General features: G+C 40.2%; 1 protein-coding gene across 1 annotated transcript in view; it reads right to left on the minus strand.

Annotated features, from left to right (window-relative positions):
* The window catches only part of LOC121384231 (adhesion G protein-coupled receptor A3-like), a 145344-nt gene that overhangs the window by 103152 nt on the left and 19745 nt on the right, over positions 1-22447 (minus strand). The window lies entirely within an intron of this gene.

Here is a 22447-nt window from a genome sequence, read left to right on the forward strand (position 1 = left end):
ATATCAAAGGCCATGGTATATATTGTCCTGTTGAGGGAAAGTGCATATAAAAGATATCTTGCTGCCAATGGGAAAATGCAGTGGGTTTCCTCTGAAGATTAGTTCATCTTCTGACAAAATTAACCAGGACTTCTAGATTATATGGTAGCCCCACTCCCAAGGCTAGTGATATTCAGTGTTGGGCTAGTAAATAACTACTATTGCCATGCCTCAATGGCTAGTGAATTTTTGGGTCAAATGTTGCAGTTAACTCTATTTTGTAAATATGAATATCCAGCCCACACCCCAAACCCCACAATGTTGTGTTTTTTAAGCTCTATCTCCCTCTTTAGGTGACATATCTGATTATTACTATTATTTAGTAAAATTGTATCAACTTAAAGTAAAGTAGGCTAGTGAATTTTTAATCGTAGCTAGTAAACAATTTAAATCACCGATCCCATGGCTAGTGGATTTTATAAAAATTCTAGAAGAATTAACGACTCATTACTGTATGATTAATGTTGGCTTTAAATAATTATAAAACAATTCTTTTCATATGTTACAGCAGGATGACCCCTTCAGGAATGAATATATAAAGCAAAGTAAAGAGAGATTATCTATATATAAATATATCACTCTGTTCCATTGGATTTATCATTACGTCATGTCTTCCGTAGCGTCATACCCAAAACTTTCTTTCTGGCAGAAACCCTGCCTGTCCCTGGAATTCTGTATTTATAAAAGAAGCCTTGCTGCCATGTAATTGGAATAGCAATAGGTTTCCTCTCTCTTCACCAAGTTTTAAAACAACCATATTAGACACCAAATAGTTGTAGTTTAAAATGTATGTGCTGAGGTACTGTTAAATAAATGTCTCTTTACTTTTCTTGTATATAGTACAAAACATGTACTTAGTATATGTTATGCAGCCAAAGATTTCACTGTAGTACTTAGTAAAATTAAAGAAATTAACATTTATACAAGAATTGTTTGTAATTGTTTGTGAGAATTTATTATGCATAACAGTCACAAAATTGTATGAAATCATATAGTGTAGCGAAGTGATTTTACACTAAATTTATACGTGTTAAACATTGATAAAATTCACACAAACCTTTTTTTTTTTTTTTTTTTTACATTTACCATCTCAACTTACTTCAGTTTAAATTAGTTTCTAACATATCCTTTCTGTAACATGTTTTACATAATGGTGTTTCATTTTACATTCAATGACGTCATTTTCCACATTTGATCAAAGGATAAAAATTCAGTCTATTCACTGACATCAGCCAATTAAAGAAGGAAAGAAATAGTTTATTTAATGATGTACTCAACACATTTTATTTACGGTTATATGGCGTTGGACATATGGTTAATGACCACACAGATATTGAGGGAGGAAATAAATGGGCTTCATGGGCTATTCTTTTCGATTAGCAGCAAGGGATCTTTTATATGCACCATCCCACAGACAGGATAGCACACACCACGGCCTTTGATGTACTAGTCATGGTGCACTGGCTGGAGCGATAAATAGCCCAATGGGCCCACTGACAGGGATCGATCCCAAACTGACCGCGCACCAAACGAGTGCTTTACCACTGTGCTATGCCTCGCCCACAGCCAATTAAGAGTCCAGTAAATTGTATACCAGCAGAAAGGTTTGTAATTATAAGTGTAACCATAGCTTCTATTTGATCTTCTGCTTCCAAGCAGAAGCAGGGCTATAGTATTACCACGGAGAAAATAACTTGCTTGCGACATTTAATGTACACAGTAATGTAAAGACTAATACACGGTAACTGATACTGACATATTTGTCTGCGACATACAGACATTTGCTTCATGAATGTTGATAAATGCATACACGATATTCTAGACGGAGTAAATGGCATGAATACTGATTGCTTTTTGATGTCTAACTGGAAAAAAGAAGATGATGACTAAAATAGGGTTTTTTTTACTCTTGGAAACAATATTACTGAAAACCCATCTACATGTAACTTGAAAACATAACATAAATAGAGATTATTATATGAGCCTGTGTGTCATACTGATTTTACGAAACGAGTGTTGCCCGAGCGAGAGTGAGGGTAATACATGAATCCTGACACGAGTTTAGTAAAATCAGTATGACCCACACGTGAGTGTATAATTTCTTTATTATCTATATTATTATTGTTGTCTTCTTTATGAACAACAGGACCCAACTCAAAATGTTTCAGCCACAACTAGAAGGAGCCGATGAAATGACATCATATTTCAAATGCACAGTCTGAGCCAGGACTGGAGAAGCAATGTCGTGCAATTACATCATTGCACTTGTTATTACACATGTGCTTTGTATGATTATTATTAACTCAGTTATGTTGAACCATGTGGATAATAAAACATTCTTCCAACCACATACACATGTAGGCTATTCCTATGAAACTGTAGGTAGGAAGGAATTAGCTTAACATAGTTACATCCAATTATGATTCACAATTTTTAAACACTGACATAGCCAAAGTTTGTACAAAAAAAAAAAACAATAAGGGAAGCTGAGGAGGGTAGTTATAATGGCAACTTATAGACAATTTGGAATAACACTTAGTGAAAAAAGCCTGGGAAAACAATGCTTATAAATAGAAAAGCACAAAACAATCTATAAACTCCCACACACATTACTAACCATATGCACCATATTTATTTAGACCTAATTGCTTTGGAAAGAGCTATTTTACTCAACTACATACAAGCATATTGTTCATTCAGTAGCTAGAAGCTAAGTATACAAATAATTATGGTAACATATTAGGTCTGACATTAATTTATCTTCGAACACTGTTTTGTAATAATATTCCATGTTATGTGCATTTAAAAACAAATACAGCCACTTCTGTGTTAAGTAAAAAAAGATGGTGGCCTCCATAACCATTGTATTTATGGAATTTATCTTTGTACACAACATTTGGCATCATGTGTGTATGCATGGTTCACTGGACCTGAGCGCTAAAAGATGCTTGCGAAAATAAGTAGAAAAAGGTAGTTGGCAGTGCAGATCAAAGGAGGATAAACAGTCAGAAGGATCAGAAACTGTTAAAAAGGCTTTGCATATTATATTATAGGAAGGAAATGTTTTATTTAACGACGCACTCAACACATTTTATTTACGGTTATATGGCGTCAGACATATGGGTAAGGACCACACAGATATTGAGAGAGGAAACCTGCTGTCGCCACTTCATGGACTACTCTTTTTGATCAGCAGCAAGGGATCTTTTATATGCACCATCCCACAGACAGGATAGTACATACCACAGCCTTTGTTACACCAGTTGTGGAACACTGGCTGGAACGATAAATAGCCCAATGAGTCCACCGACAGGGATCGATCCTAAACCGACCGCACACCAAGCGAATGCTTTACCACTGGGCTACGTCCAGCCCCTATTATATTAAAGATGTGGTTACATGGTCTAGAAATAAAAGAAACCTACTACAATCATCTTTAACCTGCTATTCCAATGATGGTACAGTACATACCATAACAACTGACGAACTAACCGGTAGTCATAAAGTACGTACATACTGCTTGGAACTGGAAATAACCCACTTGATAGCTCACACGAGGATTGATCCTGTGAACCGCCGCAGGTGGAGTCTATACCACTGAACGACATTTCACCTCCACCTGCTTTGAAACATGGTCTCTTTGGATCGCACAGCTGTAATTCATATTCAGCTTTGCCAGTCTTACTCAAATATCTATATAATCTACTTCTATTTTTATTTCACTTTTTTCCGCTCTTGGCTTCTATCTGAAAGTAATTACTGAACAGGAAATCAAGAAACTGGATGTTAACTGGTGGGCTCAAAATACCACCTACAAAAATATGGGAGAAGAAATTGCTTTCATCGGCAAAGACACCTGAGCTAAACAGATTTCTACCAGGCCTGCCTGTCTTAATATTCTACAATCTGATTGGTAAAGTTCCTTGTGTCACTTCAGGTTAAACCATAAGACCATCACGAAGGCTTACTGGTGCATAAACCCTAATTGCACTGTTTAACCACTGAGTATAGCACCCGTACATATATTATGTTCCCTGCACAGACAGTGCAGTAGTCACACCATTAGGTTCCAGGCTCAGACACACTGGGTCTCGGTTCGTATGCCGAGTAAAGTTAAGTTAAACTTTGTTTTGTTTAACAAAGAAAGTTAGAAATGTTTTATTTAACGACGCACTCCACACAATTTATTTACGGTTATATGGCATCAGACATATTATGGTTAAGGACCACACAGATATTGAGAGATGAAACCTGCTGTCGCCACTTCATGGGCTGTTCTTTTCGATTAGCAGCAAGGGATCTTTTATATGCACAGACAGGGTAGTACATATCACAGCCTTTGATATACCAGTCGTGGTGCACTGGTTGGAACGAGAAATAGCCCAATGGGCCCACTGACGGGGATCGATCACAAACCGACCACGCATCGAGCGAACGCTTTACCACTAGGCTATGTCCCACCCCTTGTTTAACAACACCACTATAGATCATATTGACTAACTAATCATCGACTATTGATGTCAGACATGAAACATTTGGTAACCATGACTCATTTTCATTCGAGGAAACCCGCTAGTTTTCTATTAGCAGCAGCAAGATATCTTTTATATGCACTTTCCTTTCCCACACAGGACAGCACATACCACATCCTTTGATATACCAACAATGGGACATATCCCAAAGAAGTGCATCATGAGGATTAATGGGTAGGTGAGGCAGTGTTCGAAATAAGCACTTGTCCGTTTGTCCTGACAAGTGAAAATCTATTTTGGACAAACAAAATGCACCTTAGTGCTTGTCCTGAGGATAAGTGAAAATGTTCAATGCAGTTTCATTTTAAGCAATCAAAAACATCATCCTTGTACTTGAATAAAACAAACCATACATTTGGACAAGTGAAAATGATGGCGGACAAGTAGCTTTCTAGATGTATTTGTCCGTTGGACTAGTAAAACGTTCTGCTTATTTCTACCACTGTGAGGGTATTCTGTCCCACTAGTTAGACCAACAATTCTGCAATGAACATGTCAGATACCAAACAGCCATGGTTTAAAATGTACTTGAAATGTTAAAAGTTAGTTTTGTTTAACAACGCCACTAGATCACACTGATTAAATTAATCATAGGCTATTGGATGTCAAACATTTGGTAATTCTGACTTGTAGTCATCAGAGGAAACCTGCTACATTTTTCCAGTAGCAGCAAGGGATCTTTGATATGCACTTTTGCACAGATAGGAAATAGGATACCATGGCATTTGACCAGTTGTGGTGCACTGGTTGGAATGAGAAAAAAAAACCTGAGGTGGTTTGATCCTGAGACACAAGCACCTCAAGCTTAACTGACTGAGCTAATTTTGCATCAAGCAACCAATCATACATCAAGCAAGCGAACATACATCAAGCAAGCGATCATACATCAAGCAAGCGATCATACATCAAGCGACCGATCATACATCAAGCAAGCGATCATACATCAAGCGACCGATCATACATCAAGCGACCGATCATACATCAAGCAAGCTTTCATACATCAAGCGACCAATCATACATCAAGCGACCGATCATACATCAAGCGACCGATCATACATCAAGCAAGCGATCATACATCAAGCGACCGATCATACATACATACATCAAGCGACCGATCATACATCAAGCAAGCGATCATACATCAAGCGACCGATCATACATCAAGCGACCGATCATACATCAAGCGACCAATCATACATCAAGCAACCAATCATACATCAAGCCAGTGATCGTGTATCAAGCCAGTGATCGTGTATCAAGCGATCGATCGTGCATCAAGCAACCAATCATACATCAAGCGACCAATCATACATCAAGCGACCAGTCATACATCAAGCGACCGATCATACATCAAGCAACCGATCATACATCAAGCGACCGATCATACATCAAGCCAGCGATCATACATCAAGCGACCGATCATACATCAAGCGACCGATCATACATCAAGCGACCAATCATACATCAAGCGACCAATCATACATCAAGCCAGTGATCGTGTATCAAGCAAGTGATCGTGTATCAAGCGATCGATCGTGCATCAAGCAAGCACTCTACCACTAAGCAGCCAAGAGCCATGATAGTATGTTGGGGTATCATCACACAAACATTCCTCTCCACAACAATTATCTAGAGACCTGTGGTGTGGTTCTCTCAAACCGCTAATACACAGAGTCACACGAAATCAGCCATCCACTGACCCCAGCATTGGAGAGATGGCAGAGTGCAACCTGGAAACATTCCTGGGCAAACAAAACAGAGCATCTGCTGTAAATAAGCCAGGGTCAGAAATGTTGTATCAAGGTCGTGTGGAGATTACAGTGGACATACAAGTGGGCGATATCAGACAACAAGCTCTGCGATATCAGACAACAAGCTCTGTGGTGTGAATTCACTAAACTATTGCAACTAAAAAGTTGTAATCTCACACAGTATAAGGCAAAAAGACTTGCAAAAATGATGTAATGTTGTTTCAGTTAAAACATTAAAAGTTTGCTGTGTTTAACGACACCACTAGAGCACAGTGACTTATTAATTACTGGCTATTGGATGTCACTTTTTTTTAATTTAAAAAACAAAATTTAATCCCACTGCAAACTTTTTTTTTTAAACTTTGACTTTGATCTAATTTTTCCCAATCTGGCAGCTTCTCCTATTTTTCAACTTCTTTTTGCTGTCCACCTCCACATCCCAGTTCTTGTCTCTCCAACCACATTGTCAACAGGTACTTGAAACCACCTACTATACTCCCGTATTGGTAATTCTGACATAGTCTTTGAGAAAAAAATCCACTATATTTTTTCCAATTAGTAGCGAGGGATCTTTTCTATGCACCTTCCCACAGACAGGATAGCACATACCATTGTCTTTGATATACCAATTGTGGTGATTGGTTGGAATGAGAAATAGCCAAATGGATGCACTGATGGGGATTGATCCCAGATCGACCATGCACAAGGTCATCATTTTACCACTGGGCTATGCCCCATCTCTTTGTTGCTTAAAGTGTGTGTGTATGTGGTGTGTGTTTGTGGTGTGTGTGTGATGTGTATTTGTGGTGTGTGTATGTGTGTGGTGTGTCTGTGTGGTGTGTGTGTGGTGTGTGTATGTGTGTGGTGTGTGTGTGTGTGTGTGTGTGTGTTGTATGATGTGTGTGTGTGTGTGGTGTGTGTTTGTGTGGTGTGTGTTTGTGCGCGCATGTGTGGTGTGTGTTTGTGTGATGTGTGTGTGGTGTGTTTTTGTGTGATGTGTGTGTGTGTGTGTGCATGTGTGGTGTGTGTTTGTGTGATATGTGTGTGTGTGTGTGGTGTGTGTTTGTGTGATGTGTGTGCATGTCTGTGTGTGTGTGTGTGTGTTTATGTGTGTTTGTATGTATGTGTGTGTGAGCGTGTTTATGTGTGTGTGCTTGTGTGTTTATGTGCGTGTGTTTGTGTGTGTGTGTTTATGTGTGTGTGTGTGTGTGTGTTTGTGTGTGTGTATATATGTGTGCATGCGTGTATGCATGTGTGTGTGAGTGTGCATGTGTGTGTGTGCGTGTGTGTATGTATATATCATATGTATGTATGTATGTGTGTGTGCACGTGTGTGTGTGTATGTATATATCATATGTATGTATGTGTGTAATACTGGTAGATACATTTTCTGACCTGGGCATGACCACACGTTTCATGCTCCATTAACCCTGTGAGTGCCTCGGCCACCCAAGCATAGAGTATCAGAGGTAATATCATTCACTTCTCTATGTTTATCAGTGATATTTGCTCAAGAGAAGGCCTTTCAATAAATGGTAAACACGAGACCAGTCCAACTGACAAAACCTGTAAGATAATATACACAGAACTGATAGTAGTGAGATTTCATTTCTACTTTATAGTGTAAAAAATGGAAACATTATGGCTCATCTCAGGCCTCCCTGTATTTCAAAGAAAGAAAGAGATGTTTTATTTAACTCAATACATTTTATTAACGGTTATATGGCATCAGACATATGGTTAAGGACCACACATATTTTGAGAGGAAACCCTCTGTCGCCACTTCATGGGCTACTCTTTCCGATTAGCAGCAAGGGATCTTTTATTTGCACTTACCACAGGCAGGATAGCACAAACCATGGCCTTTGTTGAACCAGTTATGTATCACTGGTCGGTGCAAATGGTTTACACCTACCCATTGAGTCTTGTGGAGCACTCACTCAGGGTTTGGAGTCGGTATCTGGATTAAAAATCCCATGCCGTGACTGGGATCCGAACCTAGTACCTACCAGCCTGTTGACCGATGGCCTAACCACAACGCCACTGAGGCCGGTCCCTGTATTTCAAAGTTGGGGTCATTTATGTACAGTTTTACGTTATTAACAGTAACACTGACCGTCTGTGTAATATACGAGTAAACAGATCTTGTACATATACAGGTATGTGTTTGTCACATTTCACACTAGACAAGAGACTGATTTTTTTTCATAAAGAAATGGTAGCTAATCACATGTATTTAAATAAATTCATCATACTAACACATTAACAACATGTTTATGTATATATGCATCACATTCAATTGAAAAGAGCAGTAAAAAGGCGAGAAAAAATAACATATATTTTCCAGTTTAATTCATATCTGACATGCACAATCATGTCAATGCTATTAATAAAATATAAAAATGCAGATCTCTCATTTGAATGGATAATTTCCGTATACGTATCCCAGTCTAAAAAAGACCTTAGTGTGATATTATTCCCAACCAGCCTACACAGTCTAAAGGTGTAATATTGTTCCCAACCAGCCCACAAAGTCTAAAAGTGTAATATTGTTCCCAACCAGCCCACAAAGTCTAAAAGTGTAATATTGTTCCCAACCAGCCCACAAAGTCTAAAGGTGTAATATTGTTCCCAACCAGCCCACAGAGTCTAAAGGTGTAATATTGTTCCCAACCAGCCCACAGAGTCTAAAGGTGTAATATTGTTCCCAACCAGCCCACAAAGTCTAAAAGTGTAATATTGTTCCCAACCAGCCCACAGAGTCTAAAGGTGTAATATTGTTCCCAACCAGCCTACACAGTCTAAAGGTGTAATATTGTTCCCAACCAGCCTACACAGTCTAAAGGTGTAATATTGTTCCCAACCAGCCCACAAAGTCTAAATCATTTTTTTACACTGAGCATAAAAGCGAGTGGAGCAAGTTGCATGGAACGAATGGTTTAAGCCCAAGTAGTTAACCTATATATGACATAAAACACGCACACTGCCAGATGAAAGCCGGCTTTATACAGCGACACCGCGGGAACATTCAGCAAGTGAAATTGGTGGGAACACCTTTCAGCGAGAGACGGGTGCACCCACAGAGTAACCGTAATTGTACGTAAGTGTATGGATCTATTGTGCGCAGTTCATTCTCTGACACAGCCAATTTGTTCACTTACTCCGATGTATAATATTCCATACACAATGTACATGCACATACATGAATGTGTACTAAAAGATCACTGCAATTACGGATGTACCGATACACTGTATGTACAATGCACACACTACAATTACCATACGTGTATATATAGGAGAGGGTCTAGTATGTTGGCAAACTTGTGCCCCCAATCTATTTGTTGTTTGTGCAATAAAATATGTTTTCAATCAGTCAATTAAGTGCCATTAAAAAGACACAACAAATTAAGTGACAGTTAAAAATACATACTCCTTTGCTTTTCTGTATCTGATAGTATAAGGAAGGAAACGTTTTATTTAATAATGCACTCAACAAATTTTATTTATGGTTATATGGCGTCAGACATATGGTTAAGGACCACACAGATATAGAGAGGAAACCTGCTATCGCCACTTCATGGGCTACTCTTTTCGATTAGCAGCAAGGGATCTTTTATATGCACCATCCCACAGACAGGATAACACATACCATGGCCTTCGATATACCAGTCGTGGTGCACTGATTGGAGCGAGAAATAGCCTAATGAGCCCACCGATGGGGATCGATCCCAGACTGACAGCACATCAAGCAAACGCTTTACCACTGGGCTGCGCCCCGCCCCTGGTTATATAAATACACAAAGTAATGACATGAGGAATAGTGTTGTGGTGCCTTGACAAACATTTGTCTGTGTGTTGTTTTTCTAGAACCAGGGATGTACGTGATACCCATTTAAAAATAAAAACTCAGATAATCTCTAACAATCTTAATTATCTACACTACTGTTATACCAAATCAAGGGGCCTATCGGGCTACAGAGCTTCACAATTTAATTTTCTATCGTGTTAGAAGTAGATAATTCAGTAATTTGTAAAGATCACAAATCTTTAAATTTTTATTTAAATATTTAATAAAAATTCAAAAATTCAAAAATATCTGTGTATTAGTTTGTGAAGGCTGCACCTGGGAATCATAATACCAAGTTTAGAACTATGCAATCAATTCTCTAGGAGAAAATAGATTTTTAAATGTTCAGTGTTAAATGTCTATTTAATTTTTTTTAACTTACTAAAATTTCAAAACTTGCTAAATATCTCTCTATTAGTTTGTGAGTTTCAGATTTTTCCAATTAAAAAATTCCAAAAAATTTAATTTAAATTATTTCAAAATGTAATATTAAAAAGTCAAACAAATTTAATTTCCAAAATATATCTCTATTAGAATGTGCCGGGTGCCCTAAACAATCTTTGTACCAAGTTTCATAACAATTCAATCAAAACTGTAGAAGATAGACTCAAAAGGAAAAGGTGAAAGGGCAGACAGCTAGATGAACAAATGGACAGATGGATGGATACCAGACAAATCAGTATCAGAAAAGCTCCACTGTCGAATATTATAGTGGTGCTAAAAAGGTCTTTTTACAGCACTTCATATCCAATCAAGACTACTTTGTGAAAATTCATTTTACAAAAAAAAAAACCCCCAAAAAACCCTGCTGAAATCTGATAAACATCTGAAAAATCACATCCCTGTAGAACCCCAGTCTGCATTTTAAGTAAAAACACAAGACCATTCCACAAAGACATCTTAGAAAGAAAAAAAAACGGCACGGCTGTTTGAGAAAGCCGAGAGGACTAACAAGCGTTGGGAATAAGCCTGGATGCACTGCCACTAATAACCTGTTCATCTCACCTCACCACGCAGCTAAGACCGAGGAATGATATTTCTGCAACTGGCGTCTCAAAACAAGCAAATCCAGCCGACTCTTCTTGGCTTTGAATGTTTGTCCACTGCGAAGAAGGAAGGAAACACGGGCTTGCATCCACACCACACCAAGGGAGTCTCAAATACCTGAGGGACAAGGCTTGTTTGATGGAGACTTCACAGAAGAAGTGATACCTCGCCGGTTTTCCCTTTGAACCTCAAATGGCCATGCATATTGGTGTTTATTATTCTAAGAACCTCCTGGACAAACGTTGTTGCTATTTAATATTCAGTATTCACTCAACCACCTTTTTTTATGATTGCATAATTGTATATTGTAAATGATGACTTCAAACATGGTTAATCCATTATAACCACAGCTACTACTGTGATTAACTACATGATGTATCAATTATTTTGTCGTGAATTAACAGTTACAAAAATGATGCTTGAAAAGCAACGAATGCAGAGACTGCTGTGTTCAGGCTACAATTTGAATCCATAACCATCTAGGGCAGGACGTAGCCCAGTGATAAAACACTCGCTCGATGCGTGGCTGGTTTAGGATCGATCCCCAGCGGTGGCCCCATTTGGCTATTTCTCGTTCCAGCCAGTGCTCCACAACTGGCGTAACAAAGGCTGTGGTATGTACTATCTTGTTGTGGGATGGTGCATATAAAAGATCCCTTGTTGCTAATCAAAAAGAATAGCCCATGAAGTGGCGACAGCAGGTTTCCTCTCTCTGTATCTGTGTGGTCCATAACCATGTGTCTGATGCCATATAACCATAATTAAATATGTTGAGTGCGTCGTTAAATGAAACATTTCCTTCCTTCCATAACCATCTGGGGGTGGGACTAGCCCAGTGGTAAAGCGCTATTTCTCGTTCCAGCCAGTGCACCACGACTGGTGTTATCAAAATTCCATAACCATCTGGGGGTGGGACTAGCCCAGTGGTAAAGCGCTATTTCTCGTTCCAGCCAGTGCACCACGACTGGTGTTATCAAAATTCCATAACCATCTGGGGGTGGGACTAGCCCAGTGGTAAAGCGCTATTTCTCGTTCCAGCCAGTGCACCACGACTGGTGTTATCAAAATTCCATAACCATCTGGGGGTGGGACTAGCCCAGTGGTAAAGCGCTATTTCTCGTTCCAGCCAGTGCACCACGACTGGTGTTATCAAAATTCCATAACCATCTGGGGGTGGGACTAGCCCAGTGGTAAAGCGCTATTTCTCGTTCCAGCCAGTGCACCACGACTGGTGTTATCAAAATTCCATAACCATCTGGGGGTGGGACTAGCCCAGTGGTAAAGCGCTATTTCTCGTTCCAGCCAGTGCACCACGACTGGTGTTACAAATAACCATCTGGGGGTGGGACTAGCCCAGTCAAAATTCCATAACCATCTGGGGGTGGGACTAGCCCAGTGGTAAAGCGCTATTTCTCGTTCCAGCCAGTGCACCACGACTGGTGTTATCAAAATTCCATAACCATCTGGGGGTGGGACTAGCCCAGTGGTAAAGCGCTATTTCTCGTTCCAGCCAGTGCACCACGACTGGTGTTATCAAAATTCCATAACCATCTGGGGGTGGGACTAGCCCAGTGGTAAAGCGCTATTTCTCGTTCCAGCCAGTGCACCACGACTGGTGTTATCAAAATTCCATAACCATCTGGGGGTGGGACTAGCCCAGTGGTAAAGCGCTATTTCTCGTTCCAGCCAGTGCACCACGACTGGTGTTATCAAAATTCCATAACCATCTGGGGGTGGGACTAGCCCAGTGGTAAAGCGCTATTTCTCGTTCCAGCCAGTGCACCACGACTGGTGTTATCAAAATTCCATAACCATCTGGGGGTGGGACTAGCCCAGTGGTAAAGCGCTATTTCTCGTTCCAGCCAGTGCACCACGACTGGTGTTATCAAAATTCCATAACCATCTGGGGGTGGGACTAGCCCAGTGGTAAAGCGCTATTTCTCGTTCCAGCCAGTGCACCACGACTGGTGTTATCAAAATTCCATAACCATCTGGGGGTGGGACTAGCCCAGTGGTAAAGCGCTATTTCTCGTTCCAGCCAGTGCACCACGACTGGTGTTATCAAAATTCCATAACCATCTGGGGGTGGGACTAGCCCAGTGGTAAAGCGCTATTTCTCGTTCCAGCCAGTGCACCACGACTGGTGTTATCAAAATTCCATAACCATCTGGGGGTGGGACTAGCCCAGTGGTAAAGCGCTATTTCTCGTTCCAGCCAGTGCACCACGACTGGTGTTATCAAAATTCCATAACCATCTGGGGGTGGGACTAGCCCAGTGGTAAAGCGCTATTTCTCGTTCCAGCCAGTGCACCACGACTGGTGTTATCAAAATTCCATAACCATCTGGGGGTGGGACTAGCCCAGTGGTAAAGCGCTATTTCTCGTTCCAGCCAGTGCACCACGACTGGTGTTATCAAAATTCCATAACCATCTGGGGGTGGGACTAGCCCAGTGGTAAAGCGCTATTTCTCGTTCCAGCCAGTGCACCACGACTGGTGTTATCAAAATTCCATAACCATCTGGGGGTGGGACTAGCCCAGTGGTAAAGCGCTATTTCTCGTTCCAGCCAGTGCACCACGACTGGTGTTATCAAAATTCCATAACCATCTGGGGGTGGGACTAGCCCAGTGGTAAAGCGCTATTTCTCGTTCCAGCCAGTGCACCACGACTGGTGTTATCAAAATTCCATGCTATGTGCTATCCTGTCTGTGGGATGGTGCATATATATATAAAAGATCCCTTGATACTAATGGACTATACATCAAAATTACCAAATGTTTGACATCCAATAGTCGATGATTGATAAATCAATATGTTCTAGTGGTAATAGTCGATGATTGATCAATCAATGTGTTCTAGTGGTAATAGTCGATGATTGATAAATCAATGTGTTCTAGTGGTAATAGTCGATGATTGATCAATCAATGTGTTCTAGTGGTAATAGTCGATGATTGATAAATCAATGTGTTCTAGTGGTAATAGTCGATGATTGATCAATCAATGTGTTCTAGTGGTAATAGTCGATTGATAAATCAATGTGTTCTAGTGGTAATAGTCGATGATTGATCAATGTGTTCTAGTGGTAATAGTCGATGATTGATCAATCAATGTGTTCTAGTGGTAATAGTCGATTGATAAATCAATGTGTTCTAGTGGTAATAGTCGATGATTGATAAATCAATGTGTTCTAGTGGTAATAGTCGATGATTGATCAATCAATGTGTTCTAGTGGTAATTTTGACACTTACAGAGGAAACCCGCTAAATTTTTCCCATTATTAGAAGGGGATCTTTTATATGCACCCCATGGACAAAATAACACATACTAGTCATGGAGCACTGCATGGCTGGAACGACAAACAGCCCAACTGTTGAGAGCTTTACTACAGGGCTACAACTAATGGCAGAGAGTGACTGCAACAAAACCCCTCATCTATCCATGGTGTCACGAAGTTAACTGTCAGAGACAATGAATCCCACACCATTGGTATGGAATGGAATGGAAACTCGTTTAACGTGCCCATATCCACGAAGGTTCAGGCACGCCTACCACGGATCCGACCTCTGACTTCGCCAGTGGAGGGTTCCGTGGCAGGAGGGGGTGGGGGGGGGGGGGGGGAGACCACTGGTATTCAATCCCATATTACATCTTTGTATTATATACAGACGGGGCAGGATTCAGCTCAGTCGGTTGAGTGCTTGCATCACAGGATCGAACCACCTTGGTGGATCCATTCATTCAGCTAATTGGGGTTTTTCAGTGCACCACAACTGGACATTTAAGGCTGTGGTATGTGCTTTCCTGTCCCTTGCTGCATCAGAAAAAAATGTAGTATGTTTCCTCTGATGACTACAAGTCAGAATTACCAAACATTTGACATCCAATAGTCGCTGATTAATTAATCAATGTGCTCCAGTGGTGTCATTAAACGAAACAAACAAACTTTTTATATATGTAACAGAAAAATCAACCTCCAGCACTACTACATATACAGACATTATGACGCTACTAGCAGGGCTTCTAGAATTTTTATAAAATCCACTAGCCATGGGATCAGTGATTTTAAAACATTGACTAGCCACTATTAAAAATTTACTAGCCCTACTTTACTTTAAGTTAATACAATTTTACTAAATAATAGTAATAATCAAATATGTCACCTAATATGAGAAGAGCTTAAAAACACTAACATTGGAGGTTGGAGTTGGGGAAGGATATTCATATTTACAAAATAGACTTAACTGTAACATTTGACCAAAAATAATTCACTAGCCGTTGGCATGGTAATAGTAGTTATTTACTAGCCCAACACTGAATATCACTAGCCATGGAAGTGGGGCTATACTATAATCTAAAGCCCTGGCTACTCGTGAATTACATTTGGTCGACAATACCCAGTGTTCCTTCATTTGTTTCACTCAGTGTATATTTACCAGATTCAATTCCGTTCACACGTAACAAGTTGGTGATACTCGTCATTTAAACTGTAGATAATTTCACACCTCACTGCACTCAAACAGGACGATAATGAAATGAAAACTGTTATTGGGCTGTGAGCTGCAGCCAGATCAGTTGATCAGATAATCGTCATTGACTGGTGAGCTTGAAGCCTTTTGTCGGCTTGCTTATTAAACAGATATATCTGTGTGTTGGCCAATACAGAAGAACTACCAATCTTGCTGGCAGAGTGGTTATTAATCAATTGGCTTTAAGACTGGTATACTGTACGTAGGTATATTGTACGTAGGTATATATTGTACGTAGGTATATATTGTACATAGGTACTAAAATGAAGTTTTTTTTTTTTAATGACACCACTAGAGCACATTGATTTACTGATCATCGGCTATTGGATTTCAAACATTTGTTAATTTTGATTTTGTTTAAAGAACACCACTAGAGCACACTGATTTATTAATCATCAGCTATTGGATGTCAAACATTTGTTAATTTTGACATATTTTCTTATCGAGGAAACCTGCTACATTTTTCCATTAGTAGCAAGGGATCTTTTATATGCATCATCCCACAGACAGGATAGCACATACCACAGACTGATATATCAGTCGTGGTGCACTGGCTGGAATGAGAAAAAGCCCAATGGGTCCACTGACAGGGATCGATACCAGACTGACCGCACATCAAGCGAGGATGATCAAATTTATGACATCCAATAGCCGATGATTATAAATATATATAAATCAATGTGCTCTAGTGGTATCGTTAAACAAACACAAAACCGTACAATCAGATTTTTGTCGTGTTTCTTTGTCAGAGGAAAAGTCTCCCACCTTTTGAAACTGAAATTGGTGTCTTGGAGATATACTACCAGGAATGACATATAATCTGGCCCATTTGCATATGTCACCTATGATACTGTTTCAACCCAGGAAAACTAATAACAGAATTTTCCTTTCAACTTATTTTCGTGCTTATATCCAATTAAGGTTCAAGCATGCTGTCATGGGCACACACCTCAGCTATCTGGGCTGTCTGTCCAGGACAGTGGGTTAGTTGTTAGATTTTAGTGGTTAGTGAGAAAGAAGAGGATGTAGTGGTCTTATACCTACCCACTGAGTCGTTAAAACTCGCTCTGGGTGAGAGCCAGTACCGGGCTGCGAAACCCTGTACCTACCAGCCTTATGTCCGATGGCTTAGCCACGACACCACTGAGGCGGTGACAAAATATTGTGCTAAGAACACCAAAAGTCAGCCATTGGTGAGAAAACTATTTTGCACAGGTATAGATATGAGTATTCTTTGTCAGAAATGAGAACTGCCCCGACGGGCTTCCGTCCATTTAATTGGCAGCAACACCGAACATTTATTGTAGGACGGAATCACAGAGATATGTGTGCCCAGCTTAAGCCCAAATCCCACTCCCATTTGAAAAATAAAAGACACATTTATCGTGTGGTGCAGCCTTGCACCAGCAGTTCCATTTAATGTCTTAATGCACTCATTGTTAACAACATCAAAGGCAGAAAAGAAACTCTTCAGTTACGGATAAACTGAGAACAGTAGCCTTGTTACGATGATTAACCTAATTATTGCGTCCATTAGGGGATGCCAGGGATTAGTGCGGGGTCCCAGTGGGATTGCAGCGAGGTGTGATCGTGGCAACAATCGGGCGATTACATCACGAGTGCTGCATGCCTCACATCACTGATCAATGGAGACGGGAAGACATCAAAAACAGAATCCGTCTGCGTCGAGGAACCTTTTTTTTATGGAGTCCATGCACACTTATTCCTCCCAGCTCAATATAATGGCCAGTGGTGTTACGCCGCCCATCTTCCGTATCTTTCCTTTGAAGATATTTCAGCTATTCATTAATATAATTTTTTCTCCCACCCTTCTGTCCAGATAATTGCATTAAAATGAACGGTGTACAAGGATTGAATTACATGTCTGTGGAAAAATGGATAAAGCATTTCCCATAAGAACTAGCTGGCTTTTAACCAACTGACCTCTTCAGAAACATGTAGGGCTGGTTCAAATTATTCTTTTGTTATTTTAGTTTGTTGTTTTAGAAAACAATTTTACAGATAAAGCAGGGCTTCTAGGTTATGGTAGCCCCGCTCCCATGGCTAGTGATATTCAATGTTGGGCTAGTAAACAACTACTATTGTCATGACCGACAGGGCTTCTAGGTTATGGTAGCCCCACTCCCATGGCTAGTGATATTCAATGTTGGGCTAGTAAACAACTACTATTGCCATGCCAGACAGGGCTTCTAGGTTATGGTAGCCCCGCTCCCATGGCTAGTGATATTCAATGTTGGGCTAGTAAATAACTACAATTGCCATGCCAGACAGAGCTTCTAGGGTTATGGTAGCCCCGCTCCCATGGCTAGTGATATTCAATGTTGGGCTAGTAAACAACTACTATTGCCATGCCAGACAGGGCTTCTAGGTTATGGTAGCCCCACTCCCATGGCTAGTGATATTCAATGTTGGGCTAGTAAATAACTACTATTGCCATGACCGACAGGGCTTATAGATTATGGTAGCCCCACTCCCATGGCTAGTGATATTCAATGTTGGGCTAGTAAATAACTACTATTGCCATGCCAGACAGGGCTTCTAGGTTATGGTAGCCCTGCTCCCATGGCTAGTGATATTCAATGTTGGGCTAGTAAATAACTACTATTGCCATGCCAGACAGGGCTTCTAGGTTATGGTAGCCCCACTCCCATGGCTAGTGATATTCAATGTTGGGCTAGTAAACAACTACTATTGCCATGCCAGACAGGGCTTCTAGGTTATGGTAGCCCCGCTCCCATGGCTAGTGATATTCAATGTTGGGCTAGTAAATAACTACTATTGCCATGCCAGACAGGGCTTCTAGGTTATGGTAGCCCCGCTCCCAAGCCTAGTGATATTCAATGTTGGGCTAGTAAATAACTACTATTGCCATGCCAGACAGGGCTTCTAGGTTATGGTAGCCCCGCTCCCATGGCTAGTGATATTCAATGTTGGGCTAGTAAATAACTACTATTGCCATGCCAGACAGGGCTTCTAGGTTATGGTAGCCCCGCTCCCATGGCTAGTGATATTCAATGTTGGGCTAGTAACTACTATTGCCATGCCAGACAGGGCTACTATTGCCATGCCAGACAGGGCTTCTAGGTTATGGTAGGTTATGGTAGCCCCACTCCCATGGCTAGTGATATTCAATGTTGGGCTAGTAAATAACTACTATTGCCATGCCAGACAGGGCTTCTAGGTTATGGTAGCCCCACTCCCATGGCTAGTGATATTCAATGTTGGGCTAGTAAACAACTACTATCGCCATGCCAGACAGAGCTTCTAGGTTATGGTAGCCCCACTCCCATGGCTAGTGATATTCAATGTTGGGCTAGTAAACAACTACTATTGCCATGACGGACAGTTAGTGAATTTGTTTTGGTCAAAAGTTGTACTTAAGTCTATTTTGTAAATATGAATATCCTGCCCCACACCATTCCCCCAATGTTAGTGTTTTTAAGCTCTATCTCCCTCTAAGGGTCTTTAGGTGTCATATCTGATTATTAGCCACGATTAAAAATTCACTAGCTCTACTTTACTTTAAGTTAATACAATGTTTCTAAATAGTAGTAATAATCAGATATGCCATCTAAAGAGGGAAGATATAAGTTAACACAATTTTTCTAAATAATAGTAATAATCAGATATGCCATCTAAAGAGGGGATATAAGTTAATACAATTTTTCTAAATAGTAGTAATAATCAGATATGCCATCTAAAGAAGGAGATATAAGTTAATACAATTTTTCTAAATAATAGTAATAATCAGATATGCCATCTAAAGAGGGAGATATAAGTTAATACAATTTTTCAAAATTATAGTAATAATCAGATATGCCATCTAAAGAGGGAGATAGAGCTTAAAACACAAACATTGCGGTGTTGGCATGGGGACAGGATATTGATATTTACAAAATAGACTTAACTACAACGTTTGACTTTTTTTTTCACTAGCTGTCAGGCATTGCAATAGTAGTTATTTACTAACCCAACAATGAAGATCGCTAGCCATGGGAGTGGGGCTACACACTGAATTTGGACACTGTATTTGTCAAGGTTTTTTTATAAATGAATGTTGAATGATGAATGTTGAATGATGAATGATACCAGCACAGAAAATACAGTGAAATTCCTCTAAACCAGACACCCTTGGAACCAAAAAGTAAAGATTGTTTTATTTTATTTTACATTGATTTTTTATCTTATCATCGGCTATTGGACGTCAAATGTATGGTCATTCTGACACTGGTTTTTTTTAGAGGAAACCCGCTGTCGCCACGTAGGCTACTCTTTTACGACAGGCAGCCAGGGGTCTTTTATTTGTGCTTCCCACAGGCAGGACAGCACAAACCATAGCCTTTGTTGAACCAGTTATGGATCACTGGTTGGTGCAAGTGGTTTACACCTACCCATTGAGCCTTGCGGAGCACTCACTCAGGGTTTGGAGTCGGTATCTGGATTAAAAATCCCATGCCTCGACTGGGATCCGAACTCAGTACCTACCAGCCTGTAGACCGATGGCCTAACCAGGACACCACCGAGGTCGGTCCCTTAGAACCAAGTAAAAAGTCCGGTTTAAAGACGTATCCGGTGTAGAGAGGTTATCTTCTGTACAGATATTTAAAAAGGGACCGTGACAAATGTCTGGTTTTGAGGGGATTCTGGTTTATAGAGGGTCTGGTTTTGAGAGATTTCACTGTACATCAGCTGTTTAAAAACAGTATGCACATAATACTACCATACTCCTTAAATTATTATTAAACAATGAATACTGATCATTTGAACATTTTTAAATTACAGCTGAAAAGTGAAGTACAAACGTATTTTGCATTTTTGCTTGCAATCTTCATTCAACAATTATTTTTTTCTTTCTTTTTTGTGCAAGCCTGATTTTATCGGTTAATTCTGACAAAACAAAATGAAACTAAAGACACAGGGCATTAAGGCTTTGCCATACATAACAACAAACACAAAAAATATATATATATTACAATTTTCTCAGGGCTGAATTACAATGTATTTAATTCTGACAAAAACAAAATGAAACTAAAGACACAGGGCATTAAGGCTTTGCCATACATAACAACAAACGCAAAAAAATATATATTACAATTTTCTCCAGGCTGAATTACAATGTATTTAATTCACATAATATATAAGTAACCATACTTTTAAAATCTGCCCCGAGGGCAATGCTATCATTTCAATGCTCACAGATAATTATATTCCGAGCAGGCAAGAGAACAAAAAACCCACTGAAGTCATTATTTCTTAAATTCCACTAATCTGGAAATCTTAGGCCGTGACAACAAAAGCGGTCTGACCACCCTAGACATGAGCTCTAATTCCCACACGGAGGGGTCCCCCGTCACGCTGTCACAATGACGAGGTGACACACCCCACTGAAGTGATACAATGCAGGCTCGGCACCGAGTGAGACCTTTAGACTGGTGCCAAATCCTCACAGATTAGATTCACAATCGGTCCTTACCACCCATAGTTCATTTATGGGTAGCTGTACATTTATATCAAAGAATGTGCACATGCACACACACAGACATACACTACACACACACACGCATGCATACATGCACACAGACACACACACTTGAAACTTGTTACATGCCTATATCCACTAGGATTCAGGCATATCTCCTGTGGGTCCTATTCCTGGTATGGCCAGCAATTTGACCAGAGGGAAAAAAGAAAGAAAGAAATGTTTTATTAAACGACGCACTCAACACATTTTATTACGATTATATGGCATCAGACATATGGTTAAGGACCACACAGATATTTAAAGAGGAAACTTGCTGTCGCCACTTCATGGGCTACTCTTTTCAATTAGCAGCAAGGGATCTTTTATATGCACCATCCCACAGACAGGGTAGTACATACCACGGCCTTTGATATACCAGTCGTGGTGCACTGCCTGGAATGAGAGATAGCCCAATGGGCCCACCAACGGGGATTGATCCCAGACTGACCACGCATCGAGCGAGCACTTTACCACTGGGCTACATCCCGCCCCTGACTAGAGGGACACACACACAAACACAAACACACACACACAAACACAAACACACATACACAAACACACATACACAAACACACATACACAAACACACACAAACACACACACACAACACACAAACACACACAAACACACATACACAAACACAAACACACAAACACACACACACACATACACAAACACACAAACACAAACACACACAAACACACAGACACAAACACACAGACACAAACACACAAACACAAACACACACACACAAACACACACAAACACACATACACAAACACAAACACACACAAACATACACATACACAAACACACAAACACACACACAACACATACACAAACACACACAAACACATACACAAACACACAAACACACATACACAAACACAAACACACACACACAAACACACACACACAAACACACACACACAAACACAAACACACACACACACACACACACAAACACAAACACACAAACACAAACACACATACACACACACATACACAAACACACATATACAAACACACACAAACACACACAAACACAAACACACATACATACACACACACAAACACAAACACACATACACAAACACACACACACATACACAAACACACATACACACATACATACACAAACACACATACATACACACACACAC

The sequence above is a fragment of the Gigantopelta aegis genome, chromosome 10 (genome assembly GCF_016097555.1).
Source record: "Gigantopelta aegis isolate Gae_Host chromosome 10, Gae_host_genome, whole genome shotgun sequence".
NCBI lineage: Eukaryota > Metazoa > Mollusca > Gastropoda > Neomphalida > Peltospiridae > Gigantopelta > Gigantopelta aegis.